Source organism: Heptranchias perlo, chromosome 21 (genome assembly GCF_035084215.1).
Source record: "Heptranchias perlo isolate sHepPer1 chromosome 21, sHepPer1.hap1, whole genome shotgun sequence".
Lineage (NCBI taxonomy): Eukaryota > Metazoa > Chordata > Chondrichthyes > Hexanchiformes > Hexanchidae > Heptranchias > Heptranchias perlo.
In genome coordinates, this window is record NC_090345.1 from 28,936,722 (window position 1) to 28,960,417 (window position 23,696).

The window sequence follows — 23,696 nt, forward strand, 5'->3', positions numbered from 1 at the left end:
GGGGTGGACAGTGGCTCGGCCCCTTAAAAAGCAACTGGGATACTCTGGAAAGTGGCGGAGACCTGGTGCAACCAGGACTAACCATTTTCCTGCAGATTCTGCCAGCCTACACCAGAGTTACAGCAGGAGACCAGAGGAACACCCGAGGAATTCCAAGGAATTCCTTACTGCTTCGGCTCCGATATGAAGAATAACTGCTTGGGTGAGGTATCGAAGTGCTGTAGATGCCCATGAAATTGTTCTACGGCACAAGTCAGCACTTCAGAAGAGAAGGGAGAATGGAGAGAAAATTGGGGGGGGGGGGGGGTGGCGGAAGTTCACAATCAAATTTTAAGAATTAGGTGAGTTGAACTTTTGAATGTACATATGTGTGCACTTACTTGCCAATCTTCAACCTTTCAAATGTTACCAGGAGATTCTGTACATCTATCCATTTGTATATTCTTAACACAAGTCAGGCTTGATTAGAGGAAAATGTTGCATGACAGAGAGCAAAAATTATGATAAAATGGATTCAGATTTATCACCAGACAACTGACCTGCAGTTTAATAACCAATAAAGTAATGTAAAAATAACAAGATTACTGTGAAATCAGTAAAGGTTTGAGGCCTCTTCAATGAAAAATAACAAATAATTCTAATGCAAGGCTGCATATTTGCTATAGACACCTGTTAAACCTCTGAACAGGATTACAAATATAGAGTGAGTCTTTCCCAGAGGACTTGGCATAAAGATTATTTATAGGATGAAATTTTCCGAGACTCTGCTTTCAGCATAGGGCCTTCCAGGCAGCAGATGGGGTTCGGAAAACAAGGCCCATGGCCATGTGTATCCAATTAGCAACACACCCAATTTCCCAACAGATGATTTTGGCTCCAAAAATGAGATTGCACTACCTGCATGCGTCAGACTCATTTACATTAAATATTTGTTCTCATTGTATCCCAGGCTGAAATTCCTGACTGCCACAAACCTAAAGTGTAAATGAGGTTTGCACTCAACTAATGTTAAGGTGGTGTCTGACCACAAAACTATCACTGTGCACGCCATGGCCATTATCCAGGAAGCAGTCAAGATGCCGTCAAGACTGCAGTCCACAGTGCTTGCACTTTTGGAAGGAGAAGAAGCACTGCAGGGGAATGGCTCTTAGGGGACTAGGGCTAAGCCTGAGAATCTGCTGTTCTAGATCTGTCACCTCCTGTGAGAAAAGGATGCCATGCAGCTTTGACATAATGAAAGTGTGTGCCAAAGTACAATGGTTGTCTACAATGCTTCAAATGGTATCTCTCAGTGTGTGCTGGAGTTTTCAATTTATGTTTGTGTCATGATAGCCCCCAAAGGAAATTGTGCAGAAATGAGGAGCACACTTACCATCACCAGCAAATTTCTTCCTCATCTGCAACCAGGTGGAAGGGATATAGGTGACTAAATGACATATGCAACCTCCATGTAGTTTGCACCTGTGATTTTAATGGTGGGTGTTGCTCAGCCCCAAATAAGTGCACCTGCTGCAGCGGGACCGCCACATCCTTAGCATTAAAGGGAATAGTGTCGTCCACATATCTTCACTTTGATATTGTGAACAGTGTCTTCACTTTTCTATCTCCGCCATAGCTTCGCTTTTAGTGGTTAGCTGTAGTGCTTTAAAAGCTGCTGCCTTGCCTGATTTTTCGATCCCCAGCCAAGTAGCGCTCCATGCTAGCTTTCCCCTTGCCTGCAGCCTATTTAAATTAGGGAGAGGGACGTCCATTGGAATTTTGGGCCATGCCAGCCTTCTGCACTACCAGTTCATCACGGGCCTGCTCAACACTATTATTCCCATTGTCAGAAATCGGGGCTATAGGATAGATTCTCCAGTCAGTCATGTCAGAAGTGGATAATTGGCCCTTGTTTGAGTAATAGTTTACCTTTTTTCAATTATAGGGCATGTATTTTACATGCATTACTGTTTCTAGTCCAGCAGAACAGCACAGTGCAAGATTTCTCAATTTAAAGTTTCTGTTGCTTCAGTGTGTAGAATTAGACCTGTAAAACTTTTCCTACAAAATTCTAATATCCAGATACAAATGACTGTGCAAACAATTTCTGTTGTGTAAACTAGTGTACAATTTTAGTCCAAAACCAAGTCTAAAATCTATGATTGCTTTTTAACACATTAAACAGTACTTAGTTTTAAATGTGGATTTCTGTGGTAGTCTGTTAGACTAATAATGTTATATTGAATATGGCAGTGTTGAAACCATCTAAGCTCTTCTGCAGCTGTGCCTTAATGTATTTCTGCAATTGTTAATGGCCTGCCCTAGAGAATGTGTATTAAGGTAAAAATATTAGAAGCTTCTAATTCAAAATAAATCCACTTAGATGACCTTTCTTCAGTTGTAATGCAGTTCATCTTTTAAAAGCAGATGCATTGAACTGTAGTATTATTTTTCTTTAAATTGTGTTTAAGAATAGTCAAGATAAAATTAAACTTGCTGGCAATGGTATTGTAGACAGAATACAGTACATGATTATAGCTATGGTGGATTAGTAGGAACTCCTTTTAAAAACAGTTTTTAACATTAAATATAATACATATAAGTTAATGTTGCACTCATTTAAGCAGGATGGTGATATGAGCATTCAGTTGATATGCCAACAGTTGCCTTGCAGGCAAAAATAGAAGTAGATATAATAGTCTTTCAGCACTTACCTATCAAGGTACAAAGTGTTTGTACAACAATTGATCACCAAAAGCAATTACCTTGCAATCATTACTTTTTTTTTAAAATTGCTTCAATTTATCAACCAATTATTATATTTTTCAAAATTGTTCACCCTTGATCTGAACTTACACTATAGTAATAGTGTAGTCCCTGTATAATATCTTGAGGTAGATGAGGATTTTTATGTTTGAAATGAAACTGAATGTGCTATAACATTTCCCTGTGATGGTGGATATGAAAACCATTAATAATCTATGGTTTTGTTTCACTGTCATTTGATACATAAATTTTAAGCAAACATGAACAAATTACATTTTGCAACGCACAATTACTACTGCAGCCATCCCACTGAATAATAATATTGTACAATATTTCTAAAAAAAAAGTAAGAAACATGAAACATCAGACGTTGAAACATCCTTTTACTTGTAAATAGCATCTGCCAGAATAACTTTATTGTTACTTTTACAGTGAAAATATTTATTAGTTCAATGATTTCTACCTACTGAGGATTGTGTTTCTATGAGACAAACCTGTCTTGTAATCCTGTTCGCATTAATTGTGTACTTAATCTTGTTCAATTAAACATGTTCATTTTTAATTGAATTTAATATAGTATATTATATTCAGACCAGCTATGGAGTAGTAGCATTGTTTTTCAAAAGCTGATTTGTTCTACCTCTGTGAGAGCCTAACATCTATTCTTCAATCACAAATTCTTCCAACATTTCTCTTTGTTTGTTAATAGATATATTAATTGTTAGAGAATCGCAATACAAATTCTCTAATCTGAAAAAGGTTCAGCTTCATCTTCTCATACAAGCATATAATACAAATGTTTTCACTAAATTTACACATTCGACAAGAATATTTTTGTATGAGCAACAGATACATTTCACATGTAGTTTGCTTGGAGACAGACAAATCTTATAAAAGCCAGAGATACTGCTGTGGCAGTACTTAAGTGGCTAATCCACATGACCTCTGACCTTCACAGTGTCATGTGACTATAGATTTTCAATACTCCTAGGATCTGTGTCACCCATAACGTGTTTTGCACCACATTTAGAACTTCTATCAGAAGAATCTCTAAATACTTTTGCATTAAGATGACAAATATCAGAAAAATGCTAGACTGGAGGTTACATAGTTATTCTTTGGACAGTGCTTGTTCTTTAATGAAAAAGTAGTAGGCAAAATGTACAAACTAGCATAAATTTAAAGAGATGCTCTACTATATATAATCAATGACATGATAAAAGAAGTGTATGTAATGTATATTTAGATGATAATATGGTTCATTTCAAATAGATGGCATCACTTGTATTTGGCATACTTAGTCTGAAAATTGAACCACAAAAATAAAATGTCCCTGCATATCTTAAAATAAAATAACCATCCCAAAATTTTTGATGAATGTTTCATTAAAAATATGATTTGAGTTTAATATTTACAGCCCTCAAATAAAGGGGCCCATATAAAACAGATACAGTAGATAGTGATCTGCCTCTTCTGTTTGTGTTGGGGGTATTGCCAAAGATAATCAATTTTCAGTTTAGCTGTAGCGTAAATTAACACTATCAACAGGCTTACTATTTCCCCTCTCTCCAGTGCCAATGATAGACAAGTACTAGCAGGTTGAGGGAAAGAAGACATGCCGGCCTTGAAAAGAAGGATTGTAAACCTCGGCAGAGTTAAGATCAACCATACCTTGGTCTTTATTCGGGTAAGTTTAATTAAAGGTAAATTAACCAATCTGTATATTCATTCATGTTGATGTCATGACTCAACTTTATACAGAATTGGTGCCTATTTTAGTGTTACTAACATTTTGTCTACTGTCACTGTCCCAACCAGTATCTTGCTTGCGTGCCACTCTCCAGAATGCTCCAAAGTGCTCCTCCGAATGCTGGGATGTGGTTCTGCCTCAGCAATTCCTTACATTGTGAGCTCCTAATTGCAGCCATATCCATTTCATAGGGAACCTTTATTTGAGGGCTGTAAATGTTATACTATGGAACTCAAACCTTAAGTCACTATGGTCAGTTGTCAATTTATGATCAGACACTTCCTCACAGGATTACAAAATAAAACTATAAGTACAATAGTTTAAGTAGAACTCTTTCTGGAACAGCCTTGCCTCTTAAATATATTCTGTTTGCGTTCTCTTGCTAGAAGATAAGAGAAGCAAAGGCAACACTGCTGAATTTGAGCTCTATCTGCATCCCATAGCTGGACAGACTGTGAATGGAGACACAGAGACACATGAAACAGTATGTCTGCCAAAGGTTACAGGTGAAAAGTAGTGTTATGCATATTACTGCTGTAATGGCCTATTAATATATTTACTACATTGGAGGACTGAGTGGTTAGCAGATTGTTCCTTCACCTTTGGGATCTGAATTTGAATACACGCCAGGCTGACCAGATGAAAATGTCTTCTTCCTCCGCTGGCTGCAAGAATCCTGTGCAAAATGAGTTTGGGGCAGTCTCAGCCCTTGTCCTAGTGAGCACTAGCCTACAGCCCAAAGCTTCCCACAATTTGGTATTAATTGGCAGTTTTACTCAAAGAGGCCATAACAATGCTTTGTATTAAGAGGAGATAAAACAAGGTAATAGGGCTGACCTTCTAATGTTGCATCAAATTGAAGAATATTCTCCTGCTTTAGAAATGAGTATTAAAATTCACCCATTTCTGTTCATGGGTATCACCTACCCATCAAATTGGACATTTGGGTTTCTCCTGGCCAGATTCATGCCTCACAACTTTAACTTTTTCTTCCCCTGGCAGAAACCAACCAATGACCACATCATTTCCACACTTGTCAAGTAGCTAAAAAGCTGGTTACATCTAGTCACCACTTTTTCCAAACGGACCTATTTTGCCACTTTTTTTGCTAATGGATACCATGTTGACTTATTTATAATCTAACATGGCCTCCCAGTGCTCATTGAGTCTTTCAGAATGGTCATCAGCACCTCATAGTTCTCATTCCTTACCTCTCTCAGCACCATGGCATAAATACCATCCATCCCTGGGGATTTATTTGTTTTGGATGAATAGTGAAGTATGATATCATCATTGATTAGTCGTTAAACATGCATGACTTTGTAATTCAGTGCCATTATATAATATATCATGCAGGCAGTCAATGATAACTTAATTCCCGATTGGATGATTTACAGTTTGTCTGTTCCCTGCAGAAGTTTGCCACTTGTATTTTACTATGCTGAACATCTATGTTTGGCCGGTGAAGAAAATGCCATAGAGTAGTCCAGGTTTCATGAATACTGCCTGGGTTTTAGCAGTATTTAGGTGGATTGGGGGAAACATCTGTCACACAGGATCCCTGTCCATTTTAGCACCTGCTCAATTGTCTTTTGTCATTCCTGGCAGCTGCTGGAAGCACCTACCCTAAAATGTGTGGACATCGTTACACGAGGTGGTAAGGAAGTGATGATGTTATTTGCCCATTTTCCGTCCTTACTGCCTCATTTACGCTCAGTGCCAATCACTTCCATTTAAAACAGGTGTCCAGGGCAGCTAAGCACTACAGAAACGGCCGGTGAATTTGAAGGGTCAACAGGTATTTACAAGGATTCACACAAAGTTGAATTGTGTTTTTTTTTGCTGTTGACAACTGCTTTACCATCTACCTTTTGTGCCCTCTGCTCTGGGGCTGCCCTTTCCAATTCCTGCCCCCCCATATCAAAAGTGGGGGGGAATTTTGACTTTTGCCTGTGGTGTAAAATGTGTGATATTGGATCAGCCGCGCATTATACACCTCTCCAATGGAGTTCAATGGAAATAAAAATCGGGAGAGATGCATGACGGGCGATTGATCTGATCCAGCCCATTTTACACTATCGCCCAAAATCAAAATTACCCCCGAGGATACAATGGGGTAGCAATTTGTCTGGACCCAGACTCAGGCAGTGCGTGTTCAAACAGAGACCCAAGGCTGTCCCGAAATTGGGCCTTGGACCTCATCTACTTCTTCGGGGTGAGTTGCAGGCACTTGTCGAGCCTCCACAGGCAGCACGCCCTACAGAATTTTTTTTTATTTCGGGCCGCCTGCAACGGCCCTCTGGTAAGTTCTGAGAGGAGGGTTGGATCAGGCAAAGGGGGTCGGGCAATCGCCAGAACGGTAGAGTCTGGGGGTGGGGAGTGGGGAGCACTCCTGCTTCTCCTGGCTATACAGAAAGCTGCTGAAGAATCCTGACTGGGCCGGGCCCGATGCCTGCCCCGTTCATTGGGAACAGATTCTGTGGACAGGTACCTCAACGGGCATTAGGCTTCTCATTAATATATTTAAGGAGCCTAACGCCTGTTTTAGGCATCCGCTTGGGTCCGGAGATGAAACTGCTGCAGGTTTTACCTCTTGTGCCACTGCTGTGTCACTGCTTGGACTGCCTAATGCTGCCTTCTTTCAGCCACACGTATAGGCATCTCGGAGGCCAAACATGTGCTGCTAGCCTGAGAGACAGTAGCGTCATGTGAGCACTTTTCTGCCATGTCATTAGTACTGAGCATAGCTCTGCATAGCCACTAATCTGTGGAAAGCAAAGCAAATGGTACCAATGGGTTCAGTTAAGCCCTAAGGGATACTTGTCTGGATCATAGGCCCAGTCACCTTGAGGTTTGGTGAGACAGCCCTCTCCAATCTGGCACTCCAGAAATCTATGGCAGAGTCTGTACATCCATGATAGAAGTACAGTCTGCCCTTGGGACCTCTGCAGATTGCCCTGTAACTGCCACATGCACCAGGGTAGAGAGCAGTACAAAGAAGCCATCCATCGGTGCCACAGATACAGGTAGTGTCCTCCTTCAATAAACCCAACATCTGCTGCAGTTGTCAAAGACTGTCTACATTGTTTGCATGTAGGTTTGATACTCTGCAAGCATCTTCTTTTAAAAGCATAGCCCATGAGATCTTGGTCCTTGGACTCTTCACCCAAGGGGTGATGTCTCCTAACCCTCTGGCCAGCAACATCTTCCTTCTCCTGTTCCATCTCCAATTTGTTTTACCCGGTTGTGTTCTTTGCACTATTCTGAGCACTCCCCTATCGATTACTCTCTAATGTCTCTGGATTGATGCATGAGAGGGAGAAGGTTTTGGATGCTATGTGCTGGCAGGGTATGAAGCAGAAGGGCCTACTTCTTTATCATCGGCTACATCTACAGAAGGACAGCTGCAGAACCAACAGATATTTTTCAGGAACAAATATTACGCTTCTGCTCCCAAGTTGGCTTTCAGTGTGCCTGGGATTTAAATACTGCTGCAGCAGACTATTTTCCACCCCACAAACGGATGAGCTCTCAATGGAAGGCACTTATAACGCCTGGAGCTAGCCTTCATTATAATTAAACTGACGTCAGAAACCCTAGTGTGGTTGTATGGGCAGAAGCACTGTCCTGCCACATTCCCTTTGTGGATCGTAGCCCATTGGAAAATCTAGTCTGGTTTTTAATGTACTTCATATTTGAGCTGCAGCTCCATTGGGTCAGTTGGTTTTGGCTGATAGTTGGAAGCCATGCATGAGAGCAAGATCTGGATCAGAAATGACAGCAGAATGATCAATGTGCTCCGAAAGAAGATACTGAAAGGAAAAGATTGCAGGGCTATGGGGAAAGAGCAGGGAGTGGGACTAGTTGGATAGCTCTTTCAAAGAGCCAGCACAAGCATTATGGTCTGAATGGCCTCCTTCTGTGCTGTATGATTCTATGACTTGCTTCACATATTCAGCTGAGCCTTGGAAAGTATCACCTCTGCTTGAAAATTAATGACTGGCCTAACTATATGAACATGAACCCATTCATTTTTTTCTACATGGAGGAATGTTCCAAAGGGATGATTTTACAAATGCACATTCCCTGCGTGGATTCTTCCCCACGGGGAGAGAATATCAGGAAATAACGGAGTTGCTCCTCACTATTTTCCATCCATTAAAATGAATGGACAGAATATTATGGGAAGTGCTCTGGCAACTTCCCAAAGTGTGCTCCTGTCAGGCAAGTCTCTGGGCCAGAAGTGTTCATTCAGAAAACCTTCCCGCAACTGTTCTTAGGCAAAAAATTCAGGGAGCACATTCCAGGCATTAACAAGCAGCTAACAAACCCTTAATAACCTTATTTTCTCTCACTACTTTTGTGATTTACATTTCAGCAGTTTATGTAGGTGAGAATAACAACGTTCCCAGAAAAAGTACAGATAACATTAGCATTTCTTGCCAATTTACACACTTCACCTTTACACCATGAGTATCTGCCTTGATTACTTTGCATCTAGCTGTGCTATTCTAGATCTGGAAGTGCTGGATGCTCACACTGGGTACCCAAGTTCCATTTCTTGATGAGTGCGAATATTCACATATATATATATTTTTTAAGTTCATTACCCATCTGTAGCATAAGAAGTTCACCAAACAAGTTTAAGTAGTTGAGGCAGAAAACCCTGCACTCCTTGAAAAAATATAATTAGTTGCTGCAACAGGGGGACTTTAGGATCATTCCAGATAAACAAACTAAGATGGGCCAAATGGCCTTCTTCATCCATAATCTTGTGATCTTGTGTAATGGGAAAAATCACACTCAATTGTTTTGCTGTAGCTGAAAGAGAAAGCACATTGGTGATTTGTACACTTAACTTCTTGCAGGCAATCTGTTTCAAAGAAAGTTACGGCACAGAAGGAGGCCATTCAGCCCATCATGTCCTTGCCGGCCGAAAAAGAGCTATCCAGCTTAATCCCACTTTCCAGCACTTGGCCCGTAGCCCTGTAGGTTACAGCACTTCAAGTGCACATCCAAGTACTTTTTAAATGAGTTGAGGGGTTTCTACCTCTACCACCCTTTCAGGCAGTGAGGTCCAGACCCCCACCACCCTCTGGCTAAAAAAAATTCTCCTCAGCTCCCCTCTAACCCTTCTACCAATTACTTTAAATCTATGCCCCTTAACATTGACCCCTCTGCTAAAGGAAATAGGTCCTCCCTATCCACTTTATCTAGTCCCATCATAATTTTATATACCTCAATTAAATCTCCCCTCAGCCTCCTTTGTTCCAAAGAAAACAGCCCCAGCCCATCCAATCTTTTCTCATAGCTAAAATTCTCCAGCCCTGGCAACATCCTCGTAAATCTCTTCTGTACCCTCTCTAGTGCAATCACATCTTTCCTGTAACGTGTTGACCAGAACTGTGCGCAGTACTCAAACTGTGGCCTAACCAATGTTTTATACAGTTCTAGCATAACCTCCCTGCTCTTATATTCTATGCCTCGGAAAGTATCCCTATGCCTTTTTAGCCACGTTATCTACCTGTCCTGCTACCTTCAGGGATCTGTGAACATGCACTCCAAGGTCACTTTGTTCCTCTGTACCACTCAGTTTCCTCCCATTTATTGTGTATTCTCTTGCCGTGTTTGCCCTCCCGAAATGCATTACCTCACACTTCTCTGAATTGAATTCCATTTGCCACTTTTCTGCCCACCTTACCAGTCCATTGATATCTTCCTGCAGTCTACAGCTTTCCTCCTCACTATCAACTGCACGGCCAATTTTTGTATCATCTGCAAACTTCTTGATCAAGCCCCCCACATTCAAGTCCAAATCATTAATATATATCACAGAAAGCAAGGGACCTAGTACTGAGCCTTACGGAACCCCACTGGAAACAGCCTTCCAGTAGCAAAAGCACCCATCTGTTTGTCCTGTCCAAGTTTATTGCATTTGTTTGGTAGAGAATTTCTGAGGAAACAATATTTAGCTGAATCATGTGATGTTAGAACTAAGAATGACTGGGACCAAGTAGGCAAATATTTTGTCCCAGAACAGGACCAGATTCTCTTCTCATGACTTATTAGTTTCCAACACATCAAACTCAGTATTAGGATAAGTAAAGTCCTGCAAACAATATAGAGGGTCATTTTCAACTTTAGCGTATAAAGGGTGTATAAAACTGACAGCAGCAGATCCACCGCCATTCATATGTCCCATCTGATTTTCCTTTGGATTGGATAGGGTGTAAAACAAGCAGCCAATCCGATAGCGCCAGTTTGTCACCCTGCCGAAGTTGAAAATTACCCCTCAAAATTTCTATAAAATGAGCTACCTCGGTGGACAATGCCTCAAAGAGACATTGCCTTATTCAAAGAGTGTTGGCAGGCTATAAGTTGGTATGAAGGCACCAGCTATTGCTGTCCCCTCCATTCAGCCAGTGACAAAAGTGACAACAGAACACGCAGTTGGCAGGATAACAGCCTAGGACCCGATAACAGAATTTGCTTATATAGTTTATAGCTATCAGTATTTGTGCATAAACCTCAGTATTGAAAATTGGGGTATAGCATTGAGATACTTTAACAGGTTTGTCAATCCTGTTCTGGCCCAATGACTACTCAAGTCACAAGAGCATGGCATACATAAGCAAAAGAGGTGGAGCAGATATAAATTCTCCAGTACTGAGAAGGAGATTATGGTCATTTGACATTGGTGCATGGAGCTTAAACATCAGCCTTCCATGTCAGATTTTCCAGGAACCCAGATTACACAGGATGTTGCATAGTATTCCAGTAGTTAGCATAACCAAGGTAGAGATCTCTATGGCACAAAACTGGGAACTTCTGTTCCTGGTATATAAACCCAGGGTAATGTTGGAAGGCAAAATGATTTAATAGAAAATGAAAATATATATTTTTCTGGATCTTCTAATGCTACTGATCAACAAGAAAATTAGATGATAAAGCATAAGTGATTCTTATAGGCCCATAATGGTGTCACTAATTCTGGCTCTCAAGCATGTGTGCTCTAACTGTCCAACCGGACAGAGGGAGAACATCTTCATGATTGAAGTAAAACTATAGGGTCTGTCTCCACCTAGCTTTAGGCTACCCACCTGGCTGGGGAAAAAGCAAAGTAGAAATTTAACAAAGTGAGCTTATTGAGATAATAGCTCAAAAGAAGTCTTCCATTGTGCTGCCTACAATAGCAAAAGAGAAAGTTTTACCCTCTAGTGTCAGGTTCATGCCACATTTGAATGGAAGTGTAATTTTACATTTCTTCTGAGGAAAACAGTTTTTGACAATGACTATTGTCTCAACAAAGAAATTTCTTACTGAGGCCATCCAATGGAACTGCCATTTCATCAATCTCGTTGCACATGAATCAGAAAAAAAACCACATAGCTCCAGTAATTTAGTACTGTGCAGACCACTGCACTTCCTTGGTTCTGGTCTGTAAAGGTGAGGTATCAATATCATACACTACACATGCATCTTTCAGCTCAAAATGAACAGAACGTATAGCTGCCAGCTGGTAGTTTTTTTAATGTCATTTTTGAACTGATCAGCATTACCAACTAGTGGCTTTGTCACTCACTACTTATGTAGTTGGGTTCATCTGTGGTTTAAAAAAAGAATCTTATACCACACATGGCAGCTGTGCATACACTGATATCTCAATCTCATTAAATAATTAAGACAATCTAGACAGTGTTTTTAATCTCACTTAGATCTGAAGTCTGTTTTGTTGAATTGTGTTTGCTTTGGCAAAGACCAGTGTGAAAGAATACATTCTAGACAGTTATTTGCGTGCTATGTGGAACAGAATTTAAATCAATCTATGTCAAGGCAGACATTATCATAGTGCTTGGTAGAGTGTATAAAACAAATATAAACAGGCAGATTCCTTCAAAGAGTGGGGGTGGAAGTAAATAGTAGTAATATCCACTTTGTAGACTAATTTCAGATCTCAGAAATCCTGCAAAGGTAGGATCTAGGGTCTTATTCAAACTTGTACAAAGTACGGGTATAGACTTCCCACTTTTTGTAGACCCGTATATTGGGCAGAATTTCTTCAGCTGACTGCTGTTCTTTGAACGCAAGATGTGCCCTGGTGAATGAGTGTGAAGTGAATATTGTAGCCTGGATTTTCCTCACCCCACCAGAGAAAGGTGAGGGTGGGACTTCTGCCTGACACCCCAGGCCCGAGGGAGAAGTGGCCTTATATGAAAGACAAGTTGGGGAGGTCATGTGCCTAAAGAGAATGTAATTTCATGCCCTGAAAAAAAATTTTAAAGAAGGAGGCATAGCATCCCCACAGGCATGACTGCAAGATCAAACACATAGGGCTAGATTTTAACTCCCCCTCACCCGACGGGAACAGTATGGGCAGAAGGGTTAAGATGGTGTGGGGGGGTCACGCAACATTCCAAACGCGTTCCCGCCCCTCACCATCATAGCTTACCTAACAACAGGCACGGAAGGGCTGCCCGCTCCGGACAGGCAGAGGCCTACTTTACATAGGAATGTCTTGGCCCGATGACATCAGCAATGGCATTTTAACTACTGAATTCAGGAGGCCCACCTGGGGCGAACCCTGGTGGGAGTCGCGGAGTGGCCCAAAGAGGCCAAGGTAAGTTTAAAACATTAACTTTTCTGTGAAATCCTTTTGGGCCAGGAGGAGCTAGAGTGTTCCCCTGGGCCTCGCAAGGAGTCTTTGGGCCTCCCCAGCTCCGGCCTTGCCTGTCCCTCCCAGCGCCTGTATCAGCTGCCAAGCTCCCCCCCCCAGCGCTAACTTTATACCGGGGATAGGGGGGTTGGCACTGTAATACCAATATAGTTGTAGAATGAAATTCATATTCTGCAAACTGCAACTAAAGAACCTAGATTAAGAATTACTGCCTTCACTAAAACAACAGGAATGAAGGCCAAAATTTCCGCAAGCTACTGTCATTGTAATCACTCACTTGAACTTATTTTTGTATGTGACTGCAGCCTAGTTTTTAGTATTGACTATGATTTAGCAGAATGACAGCACTCACTATATTTGTGTGATGGGGATACTTAAGAAAAAAAGCTACTGGTTTGGAATTCTAATGTTTCGTTTTGAAGATGTCTATGGTGCTAAAAGCATAAGCCATATCAAGAGTAATGGCCTACAAAACAATACTATTTGGACATTAGCCGTAACAATTGCCTGCCACTATCTATCAGTGGCATCATTCAATCCCCTCTTTGTGTTTTTTGGACATCGTGCACTGTACCAGAGTCATATAAAGCAGATTGTAGTAACAGGCTGACAGTTACTAGCTAGCTCAGCAGTGCTTGGTGCAAACTGCCACCTTCCTGTGGATTTACAGCTGCCACTTATGCTACTTCAATTAGTTCTATAGCACACAGATGTTGCTTAAATGTTGCTGCTAATGATACTGCAATAAGCGTAAGATTCATGCCATATTTTGAGGCATGTAAATTTCTCAAGTGGCACAATTAAAGTGAAAATATTGGGTAGGGAAAACTTGGCAAACTCTAGAAGTTGGAAAGCACAACTGCTATTTAATAATGAGACTCGGAATTCATTCAAGTTAGCTACTCAAACTTTCCTTAAATATTTTTACAGTCAAATGCAAAGAACTTTGCATTTGACTGTAAAAATGCTTGAGGAAAGTTGAGTTATGTTTTCCTCTCCTAGGAAGAAAAGTCTTTTTTGGTTAATTGTTTTGATATTTTAACATCCACCAATGAAAATGGTAGTTGGCAGTTGCTTCCTTCTCATCAAATTTGTGAATTGCAAATTTAACAGTGATAATGGCAGCAAACTGCCCAATTACAACTCACCTGAACTAATGTTGTTTTCTCCCTTCTTGAGCACCACAATTGGCACTTACCCAGAAGACTAATGAAAATGTCTTAAATCCAGCTATTGAGTGAACAATACTTAGAAATGGTCCAGCAAGGATTTTTCAAAACTGAAAACTTACCTAACCCTTTATATCAGCCCTCTTGATCAACCTGATTCCTGATAGCAGTCCCCTAGGTCAGACCAGGCTCCTAACAGCAGACCTTCTAACCTGACCCAGCTCCCAACTCCAACCCTCCAAACCCGATCTGACTCCTGATACAGCCCTGCTAACCTGGCCCAACTCCCGATGTCAGCCCTCTTTATCCAATCCAATTTCTGAAAGCAACGCCCCCCCCCCCCGACCTTACTCAACCTGACTCCCAATTACAGCTCATGCACTCAACTGAAAGAATTTACAACTAACAAGTTGCCCACTCTTAGTATGGAGAGGATTGACTCATATGGGTGATGAAGTTATGTGTCAGTAGTAGTTAAGATATAAATATAACGCTCATGCAATCCAATAAATGAGCTTGTTAACCTAAATTAATTGCTTGTTATATATAAGAATTTAATTTGCTCTATTCAGTTTTAAAAACTTAATAACTTGGGGGTAAAAATTGGTCTTGGGTGAGTGCAAAATGGGCAGCATCACATGGGCCCCCTGTTATAGGCTCCGCCTGATATTCAGTTTTATTAAAGTCAATGGGTCTAAATATCGAGGAGGTTGTGTAACAGGTGGTCCACGCAATACCGCACATGTTGCACTACCGCCCAAAACAAATTTTTACCCCTCGATTTCTCAAATATGTCAAACTTCCCCATATTAAAATTGGCATACATCAGCTCTAAGTTCATCATATCAGTGTGTGAACTGACATCGGGAGTTGGATTGGCTCAGGTGGGTAATGCTGGGATGTTGCATCACACCTACATCTGCCAATGAATATTTTTCAAAGTAGCTGATGGCTGCACTGCTCTCCTGCAGCTAACTACCGCTCTGCTTACACCACCGGGGCTCTGCACCTACCTGATCATCTGGAGTTTGTCACTGGGTTTGTTCTGGATAACCTGAGACTCTTCTGTTGCCAGAGGACTGCAAGAGAGGCCAGATTATGTCTGTTGTGTTACTTGATCTACAAACTAAAGCAACCTGCTCAGGACCACATTGTCCGTTTCCTCTCCTGCTGCTCTGGTTTTCACCTGGAAGTACTTCCACTGCTGGGACTCTGCTCCCACCTGATCTTCCAGATCCTTCTTCCACAGCAATTCTGCTGCTCTGCTGGACCACCAGAGACTCCTTTGTTGCTGAGACTTTGCTCTGCTATTAGATCATGCTCTGCTCCCTGCCTATCACCAAAAGACCCCAGTGTTCCTTAGCCTTCCTCACAGTTCCTGGATTCTCCGTGCACTTTTTATGCATACCCACAACTTCTCTGACCTTCCTTACAGATCTTGGCGTTATCCAACCTTCCTTACAGATCACGGACTTCTTCAATACAAATGCTGTTTCTGAATTTCTCCAATGTTCCTTGTAGATTCCGAATTGCTCCCATCTCGCTTGCTGTCCCTGGACTTCTTCATCTTCCTCCTAGACTCTTGACTCCTGACCTGTGTCACCAACTCTGAACCAATCACTGGACTGGTTACCTGCACTACTCCCTGCCTACCTCCAAATCCACTACCCTTAACCCTCGCCCTCTGGAAAAAACTGCCCCCTGCTCCTTCACCAGTTCAGTTTCTGGCCCTTAGCCCATCATAGCACCTTCAATATGTTCATTCCCACCAAGCCACTCACATCTCCCACTCCCAACATTCATCTTAATAATGCTTACACCTGGGGCAGAATTTTCACTTCGAGCCAGGAAGGGAGCTGGGGGGAAAATTTTCAAGTGCAAAACCCGGAAGGTAAGTTGGCGGGTTGCAAATTTTACTTCCAGGTTTCGCGCCTGGCAGCCAGCCTGATTGACAGACTGGCTGGCTGTCGGGCAGGAAGGCCTGCGACAGCCAGGGATCGGAGGGAGGGATCATGGGCTGTGGAGGAAATCGGTGGAGTGGGGGGGGGCGGGTAAAAAGATCGGGGGCTGGGGAGGAGATCGGGGGCTGGGAAGAAGAACGGGGACTTGGGAGGAGATTGGGGGCCGGGGAGGAGATCGGGAGGCCGGGAAGAAGATTGGCAGGCTGGAACTTGGAGATCGGAGATCAGGTGAAGAGTCGGAGGAAGGTGGGGGTCCACCATGGGGTGGGGGTCCTTCATGGAGGGGGGATTCATTATTAGCGGCGGGGGGGGGTGCAGCCAATCCTGCCATCCAGGTGAGCTTGTTGGGCCTGGATGAAGTTCTCTTGCTCCTCCAGGCCCACAAGCAGTGCAGTAAAGATCTGGCCCATCCCACCTGCTTTCACCTGACGTGAATCGGAAGCAATGGAAAACCCGAATAGGTAAGGTGAATTTATTTTAATTTTCCAATTCACCAAATATTAAGTACCTCAAGTATTTCATTGAGGTACATTGCCCTTTTAAATATCGGCCCGCCAGCTTTAAGTGGAGGCAGGACTTCCTGGTGTCTGCTGTGCACATGCATACAAATCTGCTTGGGTTAAACCCAGAAGTGGGCGAGTTGGAGCCGGGATGCGGTCCCGCTCCAAAAAGCTGTTATTTTAACCTCCCACCCGCCCCCAACCCCCCCTTATCTTGGGGGTTAAAATTTACTCCCTTAGGCCTGAGAGTAACAGACCTGAATACAGCTGCCACATGACCGGTCAGGTTATCTACTGCCAAATTTAGTTGGACTATGTCAAAGCATTACCACACTTCCTTCTTCACAGGCAAATCCTTCTATTTCTCCAAGATCATCCTGGAGGGCAAGAACAACCTACAGTTTCTCTTCTCTATGACAAACAGCCTCATGAAATTACCTTCCATCGCCCCTTCGAGCCACACTTTTAATACCAAGTGCTAGGAGATCATGGATTTCTTTATCTCAAAGATTGAGACCATCCGCACAGCTGCCTCGTGTGCCATCTCCACTACCTTCCCATATTTTCACCCCTCCACCACCACACCCCCCCCCCCCCCAGTCATCGGCCACCTCCCAACCCTTCACTCATCCTAACCCTGACCATCCCATCCTTTTGCAACTTCTCTCCCTTCTCTCCCATCTCTCCCCTGCCCGCTACAAGATCATCTCTTCTTTGAAACTCACTTCCTGCTAATATGAATCCCTCCCCACCCAACCTCTGGCCATTCAACTACTTTTCATGGCCCCAATGCTCATTGGTATTGAAGTTAAAATTCTCATCCTCAGTTACAAATCTCCTTGTAGCCTCACCCCAGCCTATCTCTGCAATGTTCTCCAGCCTCATGTCCTCTGCTGCATCCTCTGGTTCTCTGAAATGCTTGAGAGGCTGGAATCATAGGAACAGGAGTAGGCCATTTAGCTCCTCGAGCCTGTGCTGTCATTCAATTGAATCATGGTTGAGCTGTCCCTCAAGTCCATTTACTTGCCTTTGTTCCATATGCCTTGATACCCTTACCTAACAAAAATCTATCGATCTCAGCCTTGTAAATTTCAATTGACCCAGCGACCATAGCTTTTTGGGGGAACAAGTTCCAGATTTCCACTACCCTTAGTGTGAAAAAGTGCTTCCTGATTTCACTTCTAAATGGCGTAGCTGTAATTTTAAGATTATGCCCTCTTGTTCTGGATTCCGCCACCAAACGAAATAGTTTCTCTGTATCTGTCCTGTTGAATCCCATAATCATTTTAAATATCTTGATTAGATCACCCCTCACTCTTCTATACTGAAGGGAATACAAACCATGTTTATGCAACCTGTCCTCATAATTTAACCCTTTAAGCTCTGGTATCATTTTAGTGAATCTGCGCTGTACCTCTTCTGAGGCCAATATATCTTTGCTGAGGTTCGGTGCCCAAAACTAAATCCAATACTCCAGATGGGCTCTGACCAAAGCTTTGTTTCCCCCGCTCTCTCTGTTCCAATTTCAATGGCAGAGTTTTCAGCTGCCTTGATTCTGTCCTTTCAAACTCGCTCCCCAAACCCTCTATACCTCCCTCCAAACACATTTCTTGAGCCAAGCTTTCAGCCATCTCTCCTAACCCTCTTGCGAAGCCTTGGCACTCACTGCTTTTCTCCTTTGTCAAATCCCTTGGGACATTTTTCTACATTAAAGATGCTATAAAATGCATTTTTTTATTGTTCTAAATGCAAGTTCAAGAGATACTCTCCATTTTTATTCCTCTCTACGCAAGACTGCATAGGTTTCCTAACATTGCCATTGACAAGGTTTTCACAGTCATTAAAAAGTACTTAATAATCATTTTTTTTATTGTTTCCATTACTTTGCACACATTTCAAATTGTGACTAAATCTGAGCCTAGTAGTGGTAATGGAAGAAAAGTCTGTTACCACTTACCAGTTAGTCAAATATTTGACACTGAAAGTAAAATATACCCAAGTGTATGTAGAGTCGAAGCTGCTATTCTATAATTCAGATATTACTTTTCATTTACAATTGTAATGCCATGCTTCCTTTTGCTACTGATGAGGACTGCATTTTAAATGTTCATTCTTAAAAGCATTTTAATCTCTGAAAATTTTGAGACTGAGAAGGACGAAATGATGGAAAAATATCTGTTCAGCCAGAATTATAACAGGATACACTTTGTGCAATCAATGCTATCAATGGTAAAATTTCAAGTGGATTAGGAGACCTAGTATTTGACAATGTTTTGATAGATTGCTACACTGGATTTTTGACAGAAATTGTGCATGAGAGTGGTTAATTATGCATGAAAACAGTGAGTACATTTTTGTTTTTGAGGAAAGATATTCAAGTAAGAACAATTTATTCTTTAAAATGTATACTGTATGAAGCTGACTACTTTCCCTAGGAGAACTGATTCTTTCCGTGATTATTATTTTAGAATATTTTCTTATGTCTAATGAAATTACAATATCCCTTCACCTAGGTTGTTATAGGTGTGTGTAAAAATGGATATATGGAATGCGTAATGGGGAACAATGAGAAACCCAATTTATTTCACAAGTTGAAATACCTGATAAGATACAAATGATGAAGCCACAAGTGACTTAAGATGGTCTTTATAAGTCAACTAAACTGGGTAGTACATTGTTGCTCAGTGTGTATTCTGTTTATAAAAACAGCTGTGAGGATAATTTTGTTTCAGTTCAAATAATTAAGTTTTATCTAGTTTAAGCAGGGATTATTAACTGCAGGCTATAATATTCTCCATTGTGTCATATGAGTTGCTTCTTGTCAGAAGGCATGTCTGGGTGACATCTTCCAAATACCTTCAGCAGGAATTTATTAGTAATTTCATGGGGCATTTTCATTATTTCACTTGTGAGTCAGGACAATTATGTGAGTATTTAGCTTCATAACTCGATAGAAAGACAGAAATATTTAAATACCTTTTAAAATTCACAATTTGCCACTGTTTAGAAAGAAAACCCACTCTCTTCATTAGTCATTTAAACCTAATTTCTTTTTGACAGTTCAAGGGTGGTGTGTTGAGCACTAATGTAGTAAATCTGGTTTATTGCCTCTCACAGCAGATGACATGGTTGCTGGTGGGTGAGAACACTGGGGGGAGTCATGATGCTAAATTGCGACATGAGCAAATGGACCAGTTTGTCTTTTCCTGTCCTTCGTTTTTGCATGTTCGTATGTAAGCTGAGTGGAAGGTCACAGGTTCAATCCACCATTTTGTTTAGTATGTTGTAGAAGACACAAAGCAAAGACTTTGGGATGGGGAAATTAGATGGGATGTCCTGCTGGGCAGTACCTCACTATCCGTCAGAGATTGAGTGATGGGGAGATGGGAGGAGATCTGGGAGAAGTTCGACCACCCACCATCTCGGCAACAAAAAGGTGAATACAGGCTAAAAGAGTGGGCAGTAAATCATTAAAAAAAATAACAAAATAAAATTGACCTGGAATCTTATTGCACAACTTATTTGGATAATAGGTCTAAACATAAATTAGTCTGCACTCGAAACAATCAATAATTTGTTCATAGTGAGTTTCTAAAAATTGATAAGAGATTGTTGAAAAGGGATACTGTTCACTTAAGTGTTTTGAACAGAACCATATTTAGACATTTATCTCATCTTTTGCTTCTTATGTTGGTTTGTCTCATACATTTACTGTTTTAAGATTTGCAAGTGTCATGTCAACCTCTGTAAGGCAAGAAGAACAATAAAGCTTTAGCTGTCCTCAAGGCAAGAATTTATCTGCGAATATTTGTTTTATATTGGCAGTGATACTGTTCTTGCTGTGAAAAGAGAAATGTCATTGCTGCTTTTTGTTGACACTGCACTTTATGAGCAGAGTGTTTGTGCTGAAGTGATGCAAAGCAGCCTGGCAAACAAAACTGAGGGTAAGTGACAGGGATGTGCTCAGAACAGATCAGCTTGCCAAACACAACCGAATTGTGTTGGTTTGGTTGAGCCAATACTGGACCAAACATTGAGGTCAAATGTTGAGCTGTGTAAAAGCTAAAAGGTCACTGAAGGAAATAGTGTCAGGAACAGGAAGATGATGTGGTAGATTGCACCAATCATTGTGTACATGCAATGGCAAAGATCATTTGTGCATCAGACAGAATGCTATATTGGGTTTTTAGAAGCACATCTTTGGATCTGTTCTTCCTTACTAAAAGTAAATCATATAGAATCTTTGCATTGCTGGAGTGAATCATGTGATAAATTATTTGTTTTCTAGGATCCTAAAGAATTTGTTTCCAGAATTACAAGAATCGTACAGGATTCCTAGGAAAGTAATATTAATTCCAATAAAGTCTTTATCAGCTATTTAATGTTATTAAACCTACTGTCAGAGCACCAAACACCAATAATAACTGAGGTAAAGACATATATTTGTTGGTTAATATTCAAAGCTGATCTGTTCAAAGTACTGTTACAAAATAATTAAAATAATGTGATTATAAAATCTCTAAAACTAGAGTGAAAAAGGGAATCATTCATTAAAGAAATTGGGCAAAATCAGCTGTCCAAATGCCATTGAAAATAAAAGAACTGAAATCATGAGAGGGAACAGAGAACTTGAATGATTATAGGTGAATGGTACACAAGAGTGCCATTAACCTATGACAATATTCCGAAAATAAGCCTCATTTGGTTTATTTGTAAACTCAGCTTAAATTTCCTGATCTCACTATAGTTGCAGAGATGCCTTTCTTAACTACTAATGTCTTTTCAGGTAATTAGTTTTCTAAAAAAAAAAATGAAATTTATGAGAAGTCTGAGATTTGTAAAGTAGAATGTTTAATCTTTAACTTCATATTTGCCTGTTTTAGTTCAGATGGAAGGAAGGGGGTGTGTTTTTGGATGTTAGCAATGTTTCTCATGGTCTAACAACACCCAGCAGCATTGGTGAAAATCAGATCAGTCAACCTTTGTGGATGGAAGTTACCAGTTTCTTTCATAGTTTGTGAAGCTGTCACAAAAACACTGATTAAGCTCATGAAGTAGGGGATGGATCCAATTAAAGTAGGCCACATTGAACTTTTTGATCACTTGAAAGGCTGACACAAATGTCGCTTACAAGTTCAGCTCGGAGCTTGCACTAATGTGATAAGCTTGTCACTAAACAGGGCATGAAGACAGTAAAATGGCTTTTGTTCCTATTGTGGCTGCCATCATCCTTCCAGATAAGGAATGGGAGAAACAGGAGGTGAGGTGAGGGCATGCAGGGCACTATATTCTCAGGAGAAGATCATATCTGCGGGAGAGGGTCTGCAGTGCCACAATATTGTACTGTGGCCAACAGAGGAGCAGTGTCTAAAGAAGTTGAGGTTCTTTGTAGAGGCAATTAATGAATTGTCTCAATTGGTAGCAGATGACTTGAGGGCCTGCTTTGTAGCTAGATTGCTCTGTCCATAGTTGTGAAGGCCCTGAATCCTTTTGCACTGGCTCATTTGAAGCATGTTCAGAGATTTGGCACAAATTAGCCAGAAAATAATAACCATTTGTATTCAAGATATGACTGTTAACACTATCTCCATTAAGTGCCAACTGTGGGAGCAATTTTATGTCATTGACACATTCCGCAGGGTTTTGGGTGTCATTGATTTCACTCAAGTGGCAATTGCACATAATCAATCCAACATCAGCTACAAAGGCTGTAAATGGGTAGGTGGTCTCAGACACATAACCCCTGATTTTAATTTGAGGCGGCTGTTATGTGGGCAGGGGCCAAGGTAGACGGAAAACTATCCTGACCTTCACAGTGTGAGGCCCGGGAAATTTTAACTCCCACCCGATCCTGGCAGGAAGTGGCAGCTGGCCGGCAGGTGGGAGCGGAATTTCAGACTGCAGGAGGCTGCCATTAGGCACTGAAGGTATGGTCCCTCGGGTAATTGGCTCAGATCGGCAGAGCCTCGCGGTCAGGGGAGTGGGAAGAAGCCTGGGACAGGGGAAACCTTAACTTTCCTTGTGGGGCCTGGAGGAGTACTCTGGCTCGTGCTTCCCCATGTAAGCCTCTGGTTAAAGTAAAAGTCAGGCCCAGATGACATCATTAAAGCCCAATCTGCAAATGTAAAGAAAGATTGCCCTGGTCTCTGGTGGGTGTCCCTCTCACCTGCGCAGAAAAGCAGATTAACATCGAAACCCATGGGAAGACAGCAGAGCTTTGCTGAGTAAGTCTTACAGACCATTTTAACTGCCCTCCTGCCTGGTTTTTACAGGACGGGCAGGGTTAAAATCTCCCTTAAAGATTCCAGTGCATATACTGCTTGGAGGGGCCTTTAAAGTACATTACAACCGAAGCATGGAGAATGATTGTGGTCTGCTGTAGCCAGTATACCGCCAAAAAAGTAGCTTCATTACAAATAAGGAAAACATCTATACCATGACCATGGAAGAGGCAAGGCTCAAGCTGCCTGCACCAGCAAAAAGTGGAGTAGCCTTGGCATAGAAGATTAGGGACAATTTGATTGACACCTGCTTCAGTTTAGGGACTCTTCATACCTGATGCCAGACATAAATACAAACAACAACAACAACAACAACAACAACTTGCATTTATATAGCGCCTTTAATGTAGTAAAACGTCCCAAGGCGCTTCACAGAAGCAATTATCAAACAAAATTTGACACCAAGCCACATAAGGAGGTATTAGGACAGGTGACCAAAAGCTTGGTAAAAAAGGTAGGTTTTAAAGAGTGTCTTAAAAGAGATGGGAGAGGTAGAGAGACAGAGAGGTTTAGGGAGGGAATTCCAGGCCCAAGGCAGCTGAAGGCACAGCCGCCAATGGTGGAGCAATTAAAATTGGGAATGTGCAAGAGGCAAGAATTGGAGAAGCGCAGAGAT